Raw genomic sequence first — 7,870 nt, forward strand, 5'->3', positions numbered from 1 at the left:
CATACAAATGTGCTAATTAGCACAGAAAAATTAGTCAACTCTGCAGTATTTCACCTTAAATAAGGCAGCTCAAGAAATAAAACACCATTTAATTGGTAGCTGACAGCCAGGGAAGAAACAGTGGCTCAGTAACATGCTTAAATAGGGTCTGAAATCCATTCCCAGCCCTTGATGGAAGCCTGTCCTTGTCAACGAAACCCACGATCCATAATAATGCTCAGTATTGTGCTTTTATCCTCTGTTTTATCAGAGCTCATCTGCTGATCAATGAGGAGTCCCAGGGAATAACACTCTGAATTTCAATGTCAACACAGCAGTACTGTGGTAATGATTGAAAATATTTACATATTGCCTCATTGATCGTGGGGTGTTCTTTTCCAACCATCTGGCTACTGGGCACTCATTTTTTTTTATTATTTTATTTAATTTTTTTAGGGCTTCACAACTATTCCAAGCAGGTTGTTTGACCATCTCTACAGCCAACATCCAACATTCCACCTGAATCAGGTTTTCCTGTTATTTTTAACCCAGAACATTAGGGAAAGCATTAATCAACTTCATTCCATCTCAGGGAAGGGGAAAATAATTTTCTTAACAAGGACAAAACCCAAAAAAACCCCAGCAAACACCTGCTCTGTGATGTGCCAATTCAGCTTCAAGGGCTCCTTTTTGATGTGACTCAAGGGTGTCACCACTTTGACAAGGGATGAGTCAAATGGAAATGTGTCACTCACTCTGCTCTCCGTGCCAGCCTCGAGTAAAGAAAGGCTGTAAGGGCTGTTTCTCCCACCTCCAGATGGAATTCCTTCTGATTCCTGCAACGTGGAGCCCCGGGGCGCCTGTGTTGATGCTGCCTTGAGAAACTGCTCAAGTTCTCCAAGCCAGGTGGTTCAGGCCATACAGGCTGCAGGAATGAAGCTTGAAAGCACCACTCAGTCTCCCTTCCCTTCTCCCAACCTCGACCTACGCATTCCAAGACCCCTGAGCCCACCCCAACTGTCACCCACGGTGCTGGTGGGGTGGATTTGCCTCACCTGGCTGCACCCTCTGACACCCTGCAGGTCCAGAGACACCCACCTGGGCTACACAGCCAGAAATTCTGGGGAGAAATCGAGATTTAACCTCCAAAAAAAAAAAAAAACCACACAAAAGCAAAAAGAACTTCCTTGCAAGGTGCTCTGAGCGCAGCCAGTTTAACTCTCATCTTGCTGATTCCAGGTTTTCATGTAAAACTAAATTTTTTAAAAAGCTTTGAAAAGCTTATCTCTGTGCATTCCTCTAGGAAGCTTAGGAGCAAGTTCAATAAAATATGCAGCAAAGACAGATATCTACAAGATCTACAAGTTTGCTGCAAGAGACCTCGGCAGGGAACTTGAAGGGAATGTTAAAAAGGTGGTTCTCAAACAGTTGTCAAACTGATTTCAAGGAGTTTTTTAGTGGCTCCAAACATGTTTCTAATCAGAAGCTGACACTCCTGGCTGCTGGTACCATTAACTTGATTTAGGAAGAATGGGAAGTCTAAAAGCCAAATTATACTCAGCCTTCAAATCAGGAATTAAAATTCTCTCTCAACACAGTTTAGCTGATGATTTGGGTAACCATGTTCAAGATAAGACAATACCTCTTTTCAGTTTTACTTTGACAACAAGGAATAAAACACAAGTTCTGTCAGCAAAATGACATACAGAGAACAAAAGACAGAGCAGGGGGGGAAAAGTGCTCTGACATATCTGCCTTTGATAATACAGATGCTCCACTAGACAATGAAATCTCCCCTTTCTGTCAAGCTCCTTTTTCTGCTGGGACAACTGTATGAAGAAATGGGCAGGAGGAGGACAGAAAGCTCTTTCCTCTCCATCTTCTCTGCCCAGATGTTTTGCAGACATGATGCAGAAGATCTGACCTAATGATACCAAAGTGCCCACCCTCAGCAAGGCAAGTAAAACCATCTCTTCTAAAAAAAGCATAAACAAAAACTGGGAAGGTAGAGCAACACACAGAACTGGACTACAACTGTTAATCCTTCAAGCAGGCTTGCCCAAATATGCTCTTCCCTCTCACACAGGCAGCATGTTAAAGGTGCCCTTTGGAAAAACTTATTTACAGGCATTAAATGTAAGCAAAAGACAGCAATAAAATTACTCCACAGTCTCAAAAGAAATAAAGGACACATTGGGCCTGTGCTAAACACAGTTTTGAGGATATTTGATGGAAGATGTTCACTGTTTCTTGAAGTTAAAACCTGGCACAATGTTTTACAATCCAGATACAGGTTAGACAAATAATGGGTCCCAAGAGTCTGGATAAATTATGTTTGAAAACAAGGGAGAGAGGGAAAACAAAACAGGCTATATGTTCTTCTCTACCAGTTGGCTTTGATGCATCAGAAGCCAAAAAGCCCCATGTTAAGCCTGCTCAGAAATAACAGCCTGCCTGGAAACAAGGAAAACAAAACAAAACTGGAGACAGCAAACTGGGATTTTACTGTCTCTTCTGCTGAATTGTGTCCTGCAACACTCCATACGTGTGTTTCTGTTTTACCCTTGTTAAAAACAGAAGTGATCCTCCACCTCTGCTTGTGAAGAGCACTCAAAGTGTTACTGAGATGGGGATGGCAGAGAAACAGCAAGCAGAGGCCTCCTTCCCCTTCTGCTCTTCCCCACCAAATATCTGCGAGTTATTTACATCCTCATATCCTGAACTCCCCCTCCACTTTCACAGCTTGCAGTTAACTCTGCATCCTGCTGGAGATAACACATGTTTAGCTTTCAGCATGTTTAGGCTGGAACACCCTCTGAACGTGAGGCCGGGTCACCAAGCCCACAGAGGGAAGGATTTCCAGATGCAGAGACTGGCTAGGAAATAACACACAAAAACATGAGGCTCCATCCCTCCACCACCCTGGAGAACTCAACCTACTCAGGGAAGGAGACAACTAAACAGCTTGGCAACGCCTACAGCTGGTGCTCAACCTCAGATCCAGTGAAAAGATGTAAATATTTAGATTTCAATTTCATCTGATATGATAAATATAAAATCTCTATTTCCTTCTTTAAAAAAAAAAGAAAAAGAAAGCAGCATTAAAATAGGTAAGCCACCCACATAGAGAACAGGATTCTGCTGTATTTCTACCTTCAGGAGGAGGCTATTTAACTTATGGTATCGATCTTGAAACAAATTATAACCACAAGTGAAATTATTCCCATTGCATTGTCTTCTGATGTATATAAAACATAATTACACCACATTTATATACAAATACATACATGAAATTGTTTTGCTGTTCATTCCAAACGTGCAGTGGCTGATGGCAGCCCATTCTTTTTTCACCTCTTGCAAAGTGCCCACAGAGAGGTAACTCCAACTCCAACCCAAATATCTGAAAAGAGCCCCAAAGTGATGCCCCACATCCCAAATCAGACACTATATGAGTAACCCACAGCCAGAGCTGAACTGTTGTTTACCAGGGCTGCCCTACAAAAACCTGCAATCCTTCCATAACCTTTTAAAGCACATAATGGAATTAAGGCCCCACTTCACGTCCAGAGTCAGGTCACGCACATACCAAACTTCTTTGGAGCTGCAGATAACGCGGCCTCGCCCCTAAAGATCCAACACAGCCCTCAAGGGGCTGATGTGATTACACCTCCCCACCCTCCAAACTGGTTATGGTGCTGTTAAAGAGAACTGCTTTCTCAGGTCACTGCTCTGGGGGTTAAGTCAGCTAATACGCCTGAATTAGTGTCCCGAAGGTCGTTATGTAAGTGCCGGCAATCCAAACAAATCAGAGTTAACTTCCCTGTCTGTTACAGGAATCCCCGTTGCCTACGAAACCCTCAGCAGTTCATTCACTATTTTCCTCCCCAGGTCCTCACAGTTCACTTCCATGCCCAGATGTGCCTTCCCAGCTCACAGTAAACTACCTCTTGTTCCTTAACTGGATTGCCCAGACCTCTGTTCCCTCCCCCTGCCATGACAAGACTATGGAAACCAATGGAAAATCCCAGGGAGAAATCCCAGTATCTGATCTCTGAGAGGAGACTGAACTGTTTAAAGGTACAGAAAAGGATGAGTGGCAAATCACTTTTCCTCATCCCATCAAAGGAGTCTCCCCAATTTACCCAATCCCAACAGTTTTCCCATCGAGGAGAGCTCTAAGATTCCTGCTCCCAACGCCACAGCACCCACCAACCTCAGCTGGCCAAACACACCGAGTCAGGACTGTCAAACCTGCGCAGAGTCCTCGCTGTCCAAGAGACTCAGTGCTCAGGCTTGGGGATTTTTTTGTGGAAAACCTGATGTCCACAAGGATGCAGACTTCTGGATGTTGTAGGTCTTCAAATCTGTCTTACTGGGAGTTCTCAAGCACCACCTCAGAAAGGAGAAGCCGAGGATCAGCTTTTGCCACGAGGGGTTTTTGGAAGCTCCAGGCACTGCTGTGGGCGCCACTCCTGCCTGGAAAGCTGCGTCCTGCCCAGTACTCCTGACTCACCCAAGGTGTTTGCTTTCTGTCCCTGCCCTCCTGGGTGCTGGCATGTGCATCCTGCCAGGCTCCAGCCCCGGTAACACCAGAGCAATGACCCCGGCACCATCACTCCCACACTCCAGAGCTGTGCCAGGTTCTCGGCTGTGGCTTTCCACACCTTTTCCACACCCCTGACCTGGGCTGCCTCAACCACCAACCCAAGATCCCCGCTATCCTTGTTACCAACCCCTGCACATGGAAGCCCACATGCAGCAGATGCTGTTTTCTCTCTTTTCTCCTCCTGGATGGTCTCTCTGGGATCAACTTTGATGTGCCCCAGCTCTCCAGGGCAGGTTTTAGCTCTGTGCTGACTGGATTTCTCCCCTGCACCCAGATTTGCTCCATAACTATTTACCTCCACTTGCCTGAGCAACCTCTCATTTCTTCTCACCTCTGGAGCCCAACCCTGTGTCAGACACACTCAGGAAGGGCTGCAGGAGCGGGAAGCAGCTCCATCTCCAGATCCTGCCATCTCTCAGGACGTCCCCTGGACCCCCACCAACCCTTCAAAATTAAAGATACTTTTCTCCCAACTGGTTTTTAAGTTGCCAATGGGATTTACTGAAACATTTTGCTGTGAGCTTCTAAGAATTATTTTTTTTTAATTAAAAAAAATAAAAATCACCATCAAAGACAGTCACACCAGCAAAACCTCTTCCCTATGGAAAACTCACAAGCCTGACTTCAGGAGCTCTGTGTACTCACTTGGCATCGTGCTGATTAAAACTCCCCGTAGTGTCAGGATCTGGGTCAGCCCCAGGCTAAATTGCTTTCTTCTTCTTACATTAAGAACATCCAAATATCATTCATTACTTTGTTCATTTAAAATTTCGTAGGACTCTTGGCATGGACACTACAACTAGAGAAGCCACATTCCCTTTCAGCCTGTGGGTGAGCTCAGACAGACTCTGCCCCAGCACAATCTTGTGGCATTTGGATTTCCTCCAACACCCAGGAAACAAAGTTATAAATAAAAGTGTTTTATTTATTCCCTCCCCCCGCATTAATTACTCCATTTCCAGTCACACTGCATACTACAGAACACTTTTATTTCTAATATGTTTTCAGGCTCAAAATTGAATTTAGACATATTTTACTAATTTGGGGGGATAATCAGAAATACTAATTGCATCACACTCCATGTCAGCCAGCTTTAAAATTAAATGAGGAAGCATCTTCACCATGTAGAGAAACTGGCCATTAAGAAAACCATGGGGTTTAGATGTTGCTTTTCCCTCCTAAGAAAATAAAAATAAAGAGAAGAGAGACACTGAAGCCTGTTTCTACCCTCTCAAGAATAATCCTGAAAGAAAAACACATTAAAAAAAAACAAAAAAAAGCCAAAAGTGTTTTCTAGAGGGATCCTGCTGGTCCTGGAACAGGACATTACGGTGAATATGCATGAGAGGCATGAGTCAAACTGCACTGGGGAGCGAGCATCAGCTTTCACTTGCCATTTCCAAAACCTTCCACTCAGGCTGCCAAGACAGCAACTGAATGACAAGATTTTTTATTTGAATGTTGGGGGGAGATTAAAGCTCTTTAGGACTAATTGGAGGAGTGCTAATTGGAGCAGCACACTTGAAGGATGTGCTGCTTCTCTATTTGGCCAACTCACAGAAACAGTGACAAATTCTGAATAAAATCAAACTAATTATTTAAATTCAAAGCCTTTTAGCCTCACTGTCAGTTATAAGTTTTTGAGAATTTCTATTAAAAAAAAAAAAATCAGGGCCAGGTCTTTCCAAACTGGTTGCTGTCAAGCAAAATGAGAAGTTAGATAAAACTCCCCCGTGCCAGCTGGTAAATCACAATAAATGCCCGGGCTGTCAGATGCACAACAAGCGACAAACGCACTGACACACACCAGCAAACCCAAAATAGACAGGGTATTTAAATAAGAAGTTATCATTTGGGGGAAAGATCCTCAGGAAGCTCATCAGAATCAAAAGTCATACACTGAGGGATACTTATTTTTCTCACATAAGCTGAGGAACAACCACCAACAAGCAGAGTTACGTGAGGCTCGGGGAGACTGTCAGCCTTGGAGTTCACTATTTAGACATCACTTAAAAGCCTTTCTGCCAAGTTCCTTAAAAAAAAATACCACTAAAGGATACCAGGGAATTGTTTACTCAAAGCATTATTGTTTCCTGAACACAGATGCAAGAAAAAGTTTTATTAAGAAGATAAACAGCTGCTACTGTACACGGATTAGATGATAACAAAAGCATCTAAGGGCCATAAAGGGAATAGTAAGGGAATTAAAAAGCATTTTTATGCATGAAGATGGCTAACATCTGTACGTTCATTAAAGTGGTATCAACTATGCTTTTAATTAAAAGTTAGTGACAGAAACTTAAACATGATTAATGGACCCAGCAGCCCACCAGAACTCCGCTCCATCAAAAGGAAGCAGCACAAGCTGCGTTCCAGCCCTTGCTGCTCGTTTCTCTTTCCCTCCCAGAGATGCTGCCACAACCAGAACACACTGCAAGGACCACAAAGCAAAATTCCTGAGAAAAAACAGCAAGCCAGGACAAGTCTGCAGCGGTGCTTTCATGCCTGGCCATTCTCTATTTTGTACATCCCGAGGAGGCGTTTCAATTACCGAGTTACCTGTCAGAACAGCCAGGCACTCGGCCATCCATCCAGCACCAGAGGCACGGGGTCTGCCCAGGGAAAAGAGGGAAAAAGGCTGCCCTACAAACAGCAGTCTCCTATTGACCAGTGGAAAACAAACCGCCCGGGAGCCAGTGCTGAACTCTGTAACACAGTCAGGCGGCTTGTGTTACTCGGGAGCACAACACAGTCACAGTCACGACAAAAATAAACTGCGTGATAAAAATACAGCACGAGCAGAAAGATGTGGGCAGGGAGCAGGATCGGGGAGCCATCGGAGGATAAGGAGCCCTACAGCCACAGATATTCCCACGTGCACTCAGACCACATATTTAAGTCCTGATGTCCACAAAGACTAATCTACTGCCACTGTCCTGCTGAACCGCTGTCAGGGGCAGAGCTGAGCACACACAGATTATGTCTTCACAGACTGAAGACACTCCCTGACATCGTATTTCCCACCAAGCAGCTTCCAGACGCAGAGGGCACACAGGAGATGGAAGTTCTCACTTTAGAGCAGGTACTTACACAGGAAGGAACTTTTTTTTTCTTAAATAATTCAAGTAAACTTTGCTTCTGTCACGGCATTTTAACACAAAAGGTGATAGTGCTGACTTGTGTGGCTGACTGAGCAGGGCACTGCTCTGAGGGGCTCCCTAAGGATGCTCCAGCCCCAGGCTGAGCACCTCAGTGCACTCTGGGCTTCAGCTCCTTCAGCAGAGC

The 7,870-nt window shown here is 44.5% G+C and overlaps 1 protein-coding gene across 1 annotated transcript in view; it reads right to left on the reverse strand.

The window, feature by feature from the left end:
• PITPNM2 (phosphatidylinositol transfer protein membrane associated 2) overlaps positions 1-7,347 on the reverse strand; it is a 126,918-nt gene extending 119,571 nt beyond the window's left edge. Inside the window, exon 1 of the mRNA XM_018076313.2 lies at positions 7,145-7,347. The gene's annotated coding sequence lies outside the window, so the exon portion shown is untranslated. The remainder of the gene's footprint in view (positions 1-7,144) is intronic.
• Positions 7,348-7,870: the final 523 nt, after the last annotated feature.

Source organism: Manacus vitellinus, unplaced genomic scaffold (genome assembly GCF_001715985.3).
Source record: "Manacus vitellinus isolate BGI_N305 unplaced genomic scaffold, ASM171598v3 scaffold_31_pilon, whole genome shotgun sequence".
NCBI classification, from domain to species: Eukaryota; Metazoa; Chordata; class Aves; order Passeriformes; family Pipridae; genus Manacus; species Manacus vitellinus.